This window comes from Podarcis tiliguerta, assembly GCF_965153285.1.
Source record: "Podarcis tiliguerta genome assembly, chromosome: 17".
Taxonomy (NCBI): domain Eukaryota; kingdom Metazoa; phylum Chordata; class Lepidosauria; order Squamata; family Lacertidae; genus Podarcis; species Podarcis tiliguerta.
In genome coordinates, this window is record NC_139550.1 from 21,931,565 (window position 1) to 21,945,676 (window position 14,112).

Here is a 14,112-nt window from a genome sequence, read left to right on the forward strand (position 1 = left end):
AGCCCTGAGTTTCATGCATTGTCCAATCAGTAGCATATTTGCTAAAGAAGTCATGGGCAGACTGAGAGGGAATGGCATAGAAGACAATTTAAAAAATAATTTGTATTTCTTTAAGGAAATTTGATACTTTTATATATATATATAAGGTACCAGTATAACCATACAAGCTTCCTACACTACCTGACCCATGATGCTGTTTGTCTAAAAGCACCCTCAGCTTACCAGGTTGCAGAAATGGGTCTTTGAGTCATCCCCATTTCCAAAGGCAGAGATACACATATGCGCTCTCTCGCTCTCTCTCTCTCTCTCAGAACAAAGACACATAGGAAAGCAAGAAATCAACGGATGTTAGAACATCCGCATCTGAGCGTTCTTTGGACAAAGAGGAAGCTCTCTTTGAATTTCCCAGTTTAACAGACAGAACTGGTCTCAGATGCCGAGGGAGGGACAAACCCACTATTGGATCTTGGCCAATCCCCACCCTTGGAAGCCCAGATTGACACCATGACCAGCCAATCAAGAGAAGGGGAGCTATTTTGACTACCGCCCCACCGCAGAGCCTGCCATGATTTCTGACATTCTCTTCTTTAGAGCATTGAAAATTCACTCACACGTGTTCATGTCATGCACCTGACATGACAAAGCAGTGGGGAGATTGGGGAAGTTTCTGCTCCCAGGTGACAAATACTTACTCTATAAAGAGAAGGACACGTGCATTCAAAGCACCAACAACTGAATGTCCATGTAACTTTGTAATCCCACTAATTTCCTTCACTAGGTGGTAAAGGACCCCTGACCATTAGGTCCAGTCGTGGCCAACTCTGGGGTTGCGGCACTCATCTCGCTTTATTGGCTGACCCGGTACAGCTTCCGGGTCATGTGGCCACCATGACTAAGCCACTTCTGGCGAACCAGAGCAGCGCACGGAAACGCCGTTTCCCTTCCCACCGGAGTGGTACCTATTTATCTACTTGCACTTTGATGTGCTTTCAAACTGCTAGGCTGGCAGGAGCAGGGACCGAGCAACGGGAGCTCACCCCGTCATGGGGATTTGAACTGCCAACCTTCTGATCGGCAAGTCCTAGGCTCTGTGGTTTAACCCACAGCGCCACCCACGTCCTCACTAGGTGGTAGGCAATGCTTTTTTTCAGCCAGAGCACAATTCCAGCACCTCTCAGGTGGGCGCCATTGTAGGCCGGTGCCCCCCACTCTGTGTCTTGACTCCACCTAGCTCCCAGCTGCCCCTGGCCACGACTGGTCAAGCTACAAGGCAGGGCCGATTCGTATTTTCTTTTCTTCAATCTGTCTCCCATGTAGCAGGGGCAGCCTTGAAGCTTCTGATCTGCCCTAGTCATCTGCCTGAATCTAAGAGAATGAGGGGGTTAGGGGTGTGTTTATTTGACCTGCACCAAAAACAAGGGCAACCCCCAAAACAACTAGGGAGATCACTTGGCATAGTTTTTAGTACCTCCACGGGTGCTGAATGTGGCTGTTGTCAAACTGGCATCTGTTCAGGGTCACCCCGAGTCATCTGGCGACTTACTGTAACAACTTCTTGGTGAGTTCCGGCACCTGTTTTTCTCTGGGGAAGGCACTGGTTTTAGGGAAGCCATCGGATCAGAGGAAATCGATGGCTATAATCTGAAATACAGTGGTACCTCGGGTTACATACGCTTCAGGTTACATACACTTCAGGTTACAGACTCCGCTAACCTAGAAATAGTGCTTCAGGTTAAGAACTTTGCTTCAGGATAAGAAAAGAAATCGGGCTCCGGCGGCGCGGCGGCAGCAGGAGGCCCCATTAGCTAAAGTGGTGCTTCAGGTTAAGAACAGTTTTAGGTTAAGTACGGACCTCCGGAATGAATTAAGTACTTAACCCGAGGTACCATTGTATAGAAAAGGCACCTGAAGTAAGGCTTCTTATATTATTATATTATAAGATGCTGATTCTAATTTACCTGCACACATTGAAAACGTATTATTTGAAAACATTTTTGCAAAGAGAGCACTTGGCCCGTGGAACAATTAAAAGGCATCTTACGCCATGAAACCTATATGCTGCACAATGTTTTTTGGGAAATGTAGGGGGAGATGTTTATGATACCAAAACATTAATTATATAGGGGATGGCTGGTGTAGCCTATAGACCAGATGATGATGATGATGATGATTTATTTATACTCAGCCCATCTGGCTGGGATTCCCCAGCCATTCTGGGTGGCTTCCAACAAAATATTAAAATACAATATAGTCCATCAGACGTTCCTCATCACCCCGACTTAACAATGTCCTAGGCTGAACTTTCCTGGTGCCAGGGTACCTAATGCATGGAGGCATGTTCTCCACCACTGAGCTATAGCCTCATCCTCAAGGCATTTGTCGTGGTGACTCAGTGAAACCTCATGTTCAGAGACTATAGACCTCGGAACATCTGTTGCTGGAAGACAAGGGGTGGAGGAGAAGCACTGCCTTTAAGCCCTGAGCTTTTCAGAAGTACCTCCAGATGTTGCTGAACTACAACTCCCATCCATCCGTCCTAATCATTGGCCATGCTTTCAGGGACCGATCGGAGTCATAGTTCAGGCCTTCCAAGTGTCCCTATTTTACAGGTATAGTCCTGGATTTACAAAAGCTACCCCAGTTTCTGATTGGATCCCGGTGTGTCCCGCTTTTCCTTAGGACATTCCTATTTTCACCAGAGTAGTAGTAGTAGTAGTAGTAATATTTATACTCTGTACATCTGGCTAGGTTTCCCCAGCCACTCTGGGCGGTTTACAGCACATAAAAATGGTAAAACATTAGACATTAAAAGTTTCCCCATACAGGGTTGCCTTCAAATGTCTTCTAAAAGTCACATAGTTGTTTATTTCCTTGATATCTGATAGGAACGCCCAAATGTTGGAAGGCATAGAATTATGCAACCCTCAAACAAAGGAGATGAATAACTATACAACCTTTAGAAAACATCTGAAGGCAGTCCTGGACATTCGACTTCCGAAACATTCAAAAACCAAGGCGCAGCTCCTGATTGGTGCAGGCACCCTGGAAACAATAACCAACAGCTGCATTGGATGCTTGGCTTCCAAAAAATGTTTGAAAACCTGAACACTTGCTTCTGGGTTTTCGGCATTCGGGAGACAATTTGTTTGTCAACTAAGCCATTCGAGAACCAAGGTTCCACGGTATAGGGAAGTTTTTAAATGTTTGATGTGTTATTTCATTTTTAGATTTGTTAGAAACTACCCAGAGTGGCTGGGGCAATCCAATCCGATGGGTGGGTTATTATTATTATTATTATTATTATTATTATCATCATCATCATCATCATCATCATCACGGATGTCCCTATTTTCACCAGAGAAATGTTGGAGGGCACGATAGCTCTGCAACACCTGGAGGGTCACAGATTAACCATCCCTCATCTAGGCACATGCTGCTCTCAAATGGTGGGCTTAGATGGACCTTTGGTCTGGCAAGAGTATTGTTAGCCCGGAAATGGAAGCAAGAAGAAATTCCGACAAAAGAGGAATGGCAGACAAAATTAATGGACTATGCAGAATTAGATAAAATGACGGGAAGGATTCGAAACCTGCGGGACCAGAGATTTACAGAAGATTGGAAGAAATATACGAACTATTTGAAGAGCAACTGTAATCAACAAATTACGCTAGTAGGACAACAAGAAGTTTTGAAAGGAGAAATATATGAAACATTGCAAAGTAGAGAAAGAATAGAGATATGAGTTATGAGATTTAGATGTAATAGTGAAACTAAGAAATGTATATTAAGTGAATAGAATGGAAAATTTTCAGATGTGATTGATGGAAGTAAAAAAAAACTGTATAATATGTAAAAGTGTGTGTGTGTGTGTGTGTGTGTGTGTGTGTTATAGATAGATAGATAGATAGATAGATAGATAGATAGATAGATAGATGATAGATAGACGATAGATAGACGATAGATAGATAGATAGATAGATAGATAGATAGATAGATAGATAGACAGACCGACCTTTGTCCATCTAACAGACCTTGATTTGATTTGATTTGATTTGATTTTTATGGATCTGTGAGAACTAGCTGAGGAATATTTCTTTGTACATCCGCTGAAACAATCTTGTGCAAGGAGCAAAGGTGGGGAGGGGAACACTGGGAACTGGGTTGCGAATAAGTAAAGACTGCAATGAGACGTAGGGTGATGCTGTTGCTAAGAAACTGACTTGAATGGACAAATTGTGCATCTTTTGAAGGCGGCTGCAATGGACACTGCTGGCTCCACTACCTTAGGGAAGGCGGTGCCCATGGAATCCAGCGGCAGCTGCTGGAATCCACTGCCATGCCAAGACATTAGAGGCTTAATCCATTTGTCTCTGTGGTTGATTCATTCACTTCAAAGCAATGCAACCCTAGGAGACAAGAGCATGATAGGGAATCTTTTCATTTGAAGGATGGGGAGGGGGGAATTAAGGAAGGGGACACCGAACAAAGGGAGTCGAGCAAATGGGAGCCAGTTCTCGATATAACTTCACAGAGCCAAGAGGAAGAAGACACATATCTTGAGCTCAGACCAAGAAGGAAAAGGCATGGGATGATGCCAGGCACAGTTGTTGTTGTTTTTAAAAAGCCCACGTTTGCGAGTGGATGAGAGAAACCAATCTGGAAAGGAACAGATACATAAACAGAAAAGGAAATTGCCAACCGGCAGGAGGAAGGGGCTCAGAAAAAGAAAACGGAGAGCAAGTTTAAAGGAAGCCACCTACTGACTTCTGGAAGTTGTTCATGTACTCTGTAATTATGTTTGCATCGACTCTCTTAACATAGCTAAAATCCATGGCTCATGCTTTATTTTAAGGGTTGCCTCTCCGTACAAACACTTCCTCCAATACTGCAAATGAGTATTATTTATGTCTTAGATGTTTAAATACTCTTGGCTGCCCTTTACTTGGATGGAAATTGTAGCCGTACAGAAATGACTATTGCGGCTTCTGACGTCAGGCAGCAAGGTCTGTTTTGTGGTCTCATCTCTCTATTGCTTAATCTGCACTGGAGAACAATCGCCATTCCTTTCACATGGGAGGTTTCCGTGCAGCCGAGATGCCTCTGTTCAACTTTAAGGACTCATCACAAACAAGAGATGTAAACACAAACATTGGGAGATGCCAAGAGACCTAAAGCCTAAGAGACTTGGGGCTGCAGCCACATCTGCACATACCACTTTGAGCAGTCATGGCCTCCCCCCAAAATCCTGAGAACTGTCATTTGTTAAGGTGGTAGGAGAACCCTGTTCTCAGAGTTTCCTGGGAAGAAGGTTGGTGGTTAAATCACACCATTAGGAGATTTGGGGTGAGGTGTCACCTGTATGCTGATGACACCCAGCTGTTTTTCTCCATAACATCTGCATCAGGTGAGGCCTTGCAAGCCCTGGACCAGCAAATAAAATAAAATAAAATACTTATACCCCACCCACCTGGCAGGGTTTCCTCAGCCACTCTGGGCGGCTCAGAATATTTAACAGCATGCAGCGGACGCTCGGATTGCGAACATGATCCATGCGGGAGGCACGTTCACAACCCACAGCGTTCGCAACCCACAGCACCATGTCTGCGCATCCGCGGGTCGCAATTCGCGCTTCTGCGCATGCGCAAAGCACGATTTAGCAGTTCTGCGCATGCGCGTGCGCCGAAACCAGGAAGTAACCCATTCCGGTACTTCCGGGTTTGGTGCAGTGTGCAACCCAAAAACACACAACCTGAAGCATCTGTAACCCAAGGTATGACTGTATTAAAAACACGATAAAACATCAAACCCTCCAACATTTCTCCAATGAAAATAGGGATGTCCTATTCAATAATGAAAATGATGAGGAGGATGATATTATTTATAGTCTTCCCTTCTGACTGGGTTGCCCTATCACTCTGGGCAGCTTCCAACATATAAAAAAAAAAACTTCCTTATAGAGGGCTGCAAAGGTATTTTGAAGTGAGTTGCCTTTGGGTCTTTTGTCTCAAGACAGTGTGGCATGAAGATGTAAACAAAGCTCTCAAGGAAAACAGCTCCAGGAGAAATGGGTGCTGTTAGAGAGAGAGAGAGAGAGAGCTTTGCTTATAGGTCTGTTTGGATTATTTCCTATTTTCTAAGATGTTGAGCTCGTGCTGGACAGCACAAGATATTGTAAGCATATTTTTGGATGTTTCATTTGATGTTTCTGTTTGGTTTCAAAGAGATCTGCAATTAAAAGCTTCCATAATATTTTCAGGGGTCCAGACAATGATTTCTTTCCAAAAGGAGTCAGTTCTCATGCTTCCAGTCACTTCAAACTGCACAGTTTTAATACCTGCAATACTCAATAGATAGGGCAACAGTGGATTCATTGCCAAGGGTACAAGCCACTCGGCTCAATCGTATGCCCACATACTTGGAAGGTAAACCTAATTGAACTTGGTATAATGGGAAGGCTCCTAATATCACAACTGGGTTGTTTCACTACTGCACGTAAGTCACTGGCAACAGGTTTGTTTTCTTTTAAAACTCAGATTTTGCCCAGACCTACCGAATCCCAGGGACGCGGGTGGCGCTGTGGGTTAAACCACAGAGCCTAGGACTTGCCGATCAGAAGGTCGGCGGTTCAAATCCCCGTGACGGGGTGAGCTCCCATTGCTCAGTCCCTGCTCCTGCCAACCTAGCAGTTCGAAGGCACGTCAAAGTGCAATCAGATAAATAAGGACCGCTCCGGCGGGAAGGTAAACGGCATTTCCGTGCGCTGCTCTGGTTCGCCAGAAGAGGCTTAGTCATGCTGGCCACATGACCTGGAAGCTGTCTGCAGACAAACGCCGGCTCCCTTGGCCTAGAGTTGGTCACGACTGGACTTAATGGTCAGGGGTCCCTTTTCCTTTACCTTTTACCGAATCCCAATGAAATGGGAGGAAAATATGAGCTGGCTTTTTTTTTATACCAATGACATCATGTGTGTGGTGGAGGGGGAGGGGACCATGAGGAGCACCAATTCTATATATAAAAAAACCACACACCTTAAAGTGCACATAAGGACCAGATAATGGCAGGAGGGTGAGGAAGAGCAAGAGATGTGAAATCATTAAAAAGAAAACAAATGAACGGTGCTTTTTTAAAAAGTGCTATTAAAAAAAGCTATAATATATCACTTTACCCATTGTAGTTGTTGGCTGCAATATCAAGAGAAAACTGAACAACTTGGTCTTGGCACCTGCGCGTTTTATGCTGTTTTATGAAAATGTAAAACAGACCTTTTTCTCCAAAACAATGGCACGCTGTTTGAACTTTTGACTTTCCTGCAAGGTAGTGCAAAATTGATTTGCTCGGCTACTGCACACTGGCAGGGAAAAATGATGCCCATTTGAAAGGTGACAGTGTTTGCTTTCCATTGGCAGACCAATTAATTTCACTCTCCTTCAAACCACAGTTCCCTCCATTGTAATGAGCCGCACTCTTCTTTCAACAGATATGACAGACACCAACTGGGTGCCAGGATTTGTATGCTGGATGGCTGTGGCTAGTGCAATTTCACAACATAAATATGGTGCCAGATTCAATGCCTGTTGAAGCTTCTGCCTGAACGAATGAAATGAAAACCAAGACTTTGTCTCTGTTATTATTGCCATAACAGATTCACTAAACAGTTAGGTCAAATTAGACATGATCATTCTCTGATCTTACTGCAAACCATACATCTCAACGCTTGCCTAAATGTAAATCTCAGGCAATGAGGTAAAAGAACTTTCCTTTCTCTGCAGACTTTTAACAGTCTTGCATTTCAGTGATGGACTTCATAAGTTGGTTGTTTTTTTTACTTGTTTATAATAGTAGCATTGCTAGATGGGGAGTTTGGTGCTGACTGATTGTATGTTTTTGTCAGCCTTCCAGAAACTTATGAATAAAGCTGAGTATCCTATTTTCAAATACACAAATAGAATTGTAATACCACTGTAACAGAAGCGGAACACAGGGCAGATTGTAAGGCATTCAGCATTATTCCGCATTTCTGCTGCTTAAGTCTGTTTCTCAAGAGGAAAGGATGTTTATCTTACTTCCTATCTCGCTCGTAAGTAGCCTGATACATAGTCTCAGCAAGATGGAATGGGTGAGGCCCACAAATGAGTTCCACCCATTAGCTACCAGAAGCCTGTCCAGATTTTTCTCAGTTGTTTTTTCCTCTGCTCTGGTCGTCTCTCTTTGTAACTAGAATGGACAGAAGTTTCATCTTGCAGCAAAGAAGCAAAATGCCATCCTAGTTCACGCAAAACACTAAGCCCAAGTTGTTGTTCTTGTTGTTTAGTAAACATATACAGTCATACCTTGGAAGTTGAACGGAATCCGTTCCGGAAGTCCACTCTACTTCCAAAACGTTTGGAAACCAAATTGCAGCTTCTGATTGGCTGCAGGAAGCTCCTGCAGCCAATCAGAAGCTGTGGACGCCCTGTCAGTTGTTCGGGTTCCAAAAGAATGTTTGCAGACTGGAACAGTCACTTCCGGGTTTGTGGTGTTTGGGAGCCAAAACATCTGAGTTCCAGGGTGTTCAGGATCCAAGGTACAACTGTACCTTCCTCTCTCCAGTGTGGTGTAGTGATTAAGAGCAGTAGACTCGTAATCTGGTGAACCGGGTTCGCTTCCCCGCTCCTTCACATGCAGCTGCTGGGTGACCTTGGGCTAGTCAGTTCTCTGAAGTCTCTCAGCCTCACTCACCTCACAGGGTGTTTGTTGTGGGGGAGGAAGGGAAAGGAGAATGTTAGCCACTTTGAGACTCCTTTCGGGATATCAAATCCAAACTCCTCCTCCTCCTCCTCCTCCTCCTCCTCCTCCTCTTCACAAAACGTATCTGTGCCATGGAGCAAATGAGTGGGCATTCCCACACACACACCTAGGTACAAGGTAGAAAAACAAAACCCAGAGCTGTGTGTCTGTGTGTGTTAGCTGAGCTGGAAGCAGACTGGAAGCTGGAGACCCAGAGACAAACTTGCTCCGTGATGGATCCAAAGATGTAACTAATGGAGATGCAATAATAATAATAATAATAATAATAATAATAATAATAATAATATACCACCCTATACCCGGAGTTCTCAGGGCAGTTCACAGAACAAAAAGAGTGGGCAGTGAATATTGTAAATAAACAAATAATCAGTTCGTTACAATTGACAAAAACCAGGTGACCAAAAAAAAATTATACTTTTCAGATACATACATTTCGCTGATTTTACAATCATTTCGAATCATTTTAAAACTCAACTTCTTTCCCCCTCTTTCTGCGGTTCCTTAAATTTATTTTTAATATCTTCTACATATCCAAATTCACTTAATTTACTCATTTGTTTATCTTCTTTAAATAGATACTGTATTTATCTGTTTATAAGACTAGGTTTTTCCCCTAAAAAATAATGTCAAAAATTAGGGGGCATCTTAAACCTGAGTCCCCCAAAATAGGGAGCGTCTTATACATGGGGGCGTCTTAACTGCAGGTTATTATCCTGCCAGTGTTTTCATCTGTTTACAATTTACCGTTTATAAAAAGTTTGTTATCTTGATTTCTAATTCAGGTGACATTTAAAACCTTTATTAGAAACCCAGAAGCTGCTTGTCATCCTAAACATTTTTATTTTTTTTTAAGTTCTGTTCTTCTCTCTCCTCAGTGTCCCAGCTCCACGGGGAGGTGTTCATTTTGTGAGCCACTCCAACCTATGTCCAAGATGCATAGATGTGTAACTAAAACAATATATCCAAAAGACAGCGCAGTCTCTCCTGAGCTTCATTCCAAGGGAACCAAACTTTGGGCAAATGCCGGAACTTCTCACTGCTCCAAGATCAGGCTGTGTGACAGTATAGTGCAGATGGAATCAAAACTGTCTTCCTCAAGATTCAGAGGCAGAGGAAATTGACACTTCTCATCATAGGCGTTGGAAGAAAAAGTTATTCCTTCAAGTGGTAGCATGTTTCAAAACAGAATAAGAGGAGGAAGCGCTATTGGTGCTTCTGTTTTCAACACTTCTTCATAATGTGTGAAACCGGCCAGGAAACCTCTGAGCTAAGGACATGCCCCACTGTTATTCAAGCTATTTCGGCTTTCCTGAAAATTCCTCAGTCCCGTCCAAGGAGGAACCTCCAACTCTACTTTGTGTCAGCCAAAATCCATCGGCAACCAAGTGATGTACAGAACTCGCCCACATCCAAAGAAAATTTTGCAAGGTCTCATCAAAGCCTCCTAGCCTGCCGTCAAAATCCCTCAGATGTTTTGCCTGAGAGACCCACAGATTCTCTTTGAATTTCATTTGTGGTGATAGAGTAGCAATTTTGCTCACTGGAGGGGGTACAATAAAACCATGTTGTGAAACCTTGCACTGATAGACGGAGGGTGGGGGGCTTGCAAGGGCTGCCGCAGCCTTCCTGATTGTTCCATTCCCATCTTTAGAATTTTATATGGGACTTCTGCCGCTGAATAAAGAGGGAAATTGTTTCCTTATCTTGATGAGCACCAGCCGTTTGCATGAAGAAGATTATTGCAGGAAGCTCATCCAATGCGCCGTTTGATGTGTCGCTGAATAAAAGACACACAGTAATAATAATAATAATAATAATAATAATAATAATAATTTATTATTTATACCCTGGGTGGGACCCGGGTGGCGCTGTGGGTAAAAGCCTCAGCGCCTAGGACTTGCCGATCGAAAGGTCGCGGTTCGAATCCCCGCGGCGGGGTGCGCTCCCGTCGCTCGGTCCCAGCGCCTGCCGACCTAGCAGTTCGAAAGCACACCAGGGTGCAAGTAGATAAATAGGGACCGCTTACTAGCAGGAAGGTAAACGGCGTTCCGTGTGCTGCGCTGGCTCGCCAGATGCAGCTTGTCACGCTGGCCATGTGACCCGGCCTCTTTGAGTGAGATGGGCGCACAACCCTAGAGTCTGTCAAGACTGGCCCTTACGGGCAGGGGTACCCTTACCTTTACCTTTACCTTTATTTATACCCCACCCATCTGGCTGGGTTTCCCCAGCCACTCTGGGCGGCTTCCAACCAAACATTAAAAACAATACAGCATCAGACATTAAAAACTTCCCTAAACAGGGCTGTCTTCAGTTGTCTTTTAAAAGTAAAATAGTTGTTTATTGCCTTGACATCTGCTGGGAGGGTGTTCCACAGGGCAGGCGCCACCAGCAAGAAGGCCCTCTGCTTGGTTCCCTGTAACCTCACTTCTGGCAGTGAGGGAACTGCCAGAAGGCCCTCGGCGCTGGAGCTCCGTGTCCGGGCTGGATGATGGGGGTGAAGACGCTCCTTCAGGTATCCTGGACCAAGGCTGTTTAGGGCTTTAAAGGTCAGCACCAACACTATGACTTGTGCTTGGAAATGTACTGGCAGCCAATGAAGATCTTTCAGGACAGGTGTTATATGGTTTCAGCAGCCACTCCCAGTCACCAGTCTAGGTGCTGCATTCTGGATTAATTGCAGTTTCCAAGTCACCTTCAAAGGTAGCCCCACATGGCTGATTATGAGAGTACATCAGCCCCCCAAATTCTTCCCAGGGGATGGGAAGATGCAGCTTCATCTGCGGTTGCCCATAAATCACCCCCGAGTTCGAAAGAAGGGGGGGATGGGGGCACTGGACGGAAAGCCCTCGAGTGAGCTCTGGATCTCCCTGACGCTACTTCTGAGAGTTGCATTACTTAAGATGAACGACTGGATATAAAAAGTAAATGCACATGTTTCGAGCGAATGAAAGGGTATATTAACTGCTAATTAAGCCAGCCACTGAGAAATTAAAAGTGACAGGAATGAACTGAACAGAAGATTACCTCCAAGAATTACAGCTATGTCGGTATGTTGAAACGGAACGGAAAGGGGGGGAAGCTCCTTCTTCTTTTATTTACGATACTGCCTAACAACCCCTCCCCTAGAAGAACCATCACATGACTGATAGCAAGTGAGATTGGAAAACAACTGTGTGGAATAGATTGTGTGGAAACAAAAATATTAATTAAAGGCTTTGCTTTTTGGAAGATATGGAAGAAAATGAAAGGCTCTCCGGTGACGCAGTCCTTAATCGGGATCCGCCATTATGAGACAGACTAAGTTGCGAGATTGATAGTCAGAGGGGGAGGTGAGCCATTGCTTTGTTTGGATTGTGTGTTTGAGTTGGCAAACCCTCCCCTGGAAAGACTCATTTATGGTGCAACTGGTCTGGGAAAATTAACGAGCAGACGCTTAGACTTTATTACATCGGAACAGACTAAAATGGTGCCTGCCGCTCGAGCAGGACTGTTGGATCAGCGTGTGGTGATTTAAGGGGAGGCTTACAAAATTCACACAGAAATATAACAATGTTTGGTTTAACTCGCCTGCAGAAACAACTCAGAGGTTATTAAGAAGAAAAATGATAACAACAAGAAAACTGGAAGATGGGTTTTGTGAACATCAAAAGCAGCAGAAATATGAAATGATTGGACCCTCACTGAGCTCGAAACATGGGAACCCCCAACAAAGTTTAAAATTTGGCAAAATATTCAGACTATATAATATGTATTGGTATAATTAATGTGATATGATTGGATTGTTAAATGGAAAACTTAATAAAAATTATTATTAAAAAAACAAAACAAAGGTAGCCCCACATAAAGTGGATTGTAGTAGTCCAAGCGAGGGATAACTAGACCATGCACCAATCGTTTATACAACAAGTTATTGCCACAGAGGCTCTTAGGCTCAACTGTTTGCAGTGGCATGCGGTGAAATCTTTTGTAGGGAAACAGTTAGGGCCAGAGGTGCCAGCTTGTGAGGGCGAATGAGGGGGTGACATCACACATGTGACGTCCCCGTGGTTGCACGGATGAGCATCACGCCGTCCTCCCTAAGCCAGGCAGAAACTTCCCAAGCTTAGGAAGGAGGCACCAGGTTTTAGAGTATTAATTAGAGTATTAATTTACCAGGAACATTTAGGGGACTAGCCTAATTCCCCTAGTCTACTAACTACATGCCACTAACTGTTTGTTAGTCGGGACACGGGTGGCGCTGTGGTATAAACCACTGAGCCTCTTGGGCTTGCCGATCAGAAGGTCGGCGGGTCGAATCCCTGCGATGGAGTGAACTCCTGTTGCTCTGTCCCAGCTCCTGCCAACCTAGCAGTTTGAAAGCACACCAGTGCAAGTAGATAAATAGGTACCACTCTGGCGGGAAGGTAAACGGCGTTTCCATGCGCTCTGGTTTCTGTCACGGTGTCCCGTTGTGCCAGAAGCGGTTTAGTCATGCTGGCCACATGACCCAAAAAGCTGTCTGTGGACAAACGCCAGCTCCCTCAGCCTGAAAGCGAGATGAGCGCCGCAACCCCATAGTCGTGTTTGACTGGACTTAACCATCCAGGAGTCCTTTACCTTTTTACTTTTAGGCAGTTGTCAACACTAGCTGGGTGCCCTGCTCTGTTAACTTTCTCTATGATATTGGATTGGTGGGCTGATGTCCACAGATCCAAGCTGGGAATGCTGATTCCTCCTGCCTGTTATTAGGAGCTCATTTGTGTTGAGTCAAAACAATGGTCCTCCTGGACCAGAACACCCTTGGCTTTGCTTGGCTTTGATGTTGATTCTTTGAGGTCTCAGGCAAAGACCTTCTTGGGTCTCCTCTGCTGTCTATTATCCATTGTACTCAACCTGGGACTTTGTACATGCCAATCACTCTCCCTGTGATCAAAGTTCAGATCAGGGATGTACAAAATCCCTGTTTCTCTTTTAATGGATTATTTCTGCAGAGTTGAAAAGCAAACTTGTCTATTCGGGGCATGTACAGTATGTGCAAATGTGGGTATTTCACATGTTAGCCTATTCAAGGCATGTATGTGCGAATAGTTATTTCATGTGTTAGCTTGAACCTCACCTCCAATGCACTCTTGGCATGGCACGCCCAGCCTGGTATTGCTTTTTTCCTTACTCAGGTGATTCGCAGGACACAGCCCCAATCTGTAGCAATACCACCAATTGATTCAGTGATTCCTCAGGCTACTTTTACCATTGCGTGTGGCGAATTTCCACGTGACCCACCTGCCTGCTATTATAATTATTATAATTATTTTCAGCAAGGGTGGCTTCCATCCTGCAGAACAGGTGC

The 14,112-nt window shown here is 44.4% G+C and overlaps 2 long non-coding RNA genes across 3 annotated transcripts in view; one reads left to right on the forward strand and one right to left on the reverse strand.

The window, feature by feature from the left end:
- LOC310667913 overlaps positions 1 to 368 on the reverse strand; it is a 32,487-nt gene extending 32,119 nt beyond the window's left edge. The window contains exon 1 of one of the 2 annotated variants that reach the window (XR_014506405.1): positions 223 to 367. This is a non-coding gene — a long non-coding RNA (uncharacterized lncRNA). Of the gene's footprint in view, positions 1 to 222 lie in introns of both variants that reach the window. The other variant, XR_014506406.1, reaches the window with a different exon arrangement.
- A 164-nt stretch (positions 369 to 532) lies between these two features.
- On the forward strand, positions 533 to 10,539 carry LOC310668019. Its single transcript, XR_014506549.1, has 3 exons — positions 533 to 778; positions 1,128 to 1,558; positions 9,662 to 10,539. It is a non-coding gene; the product is annotated as an uncharacterized lncRNA (long non-coding RNA).
- Positions 10,540 to 14,112: the final 3,573 nt, after the last annotated feature.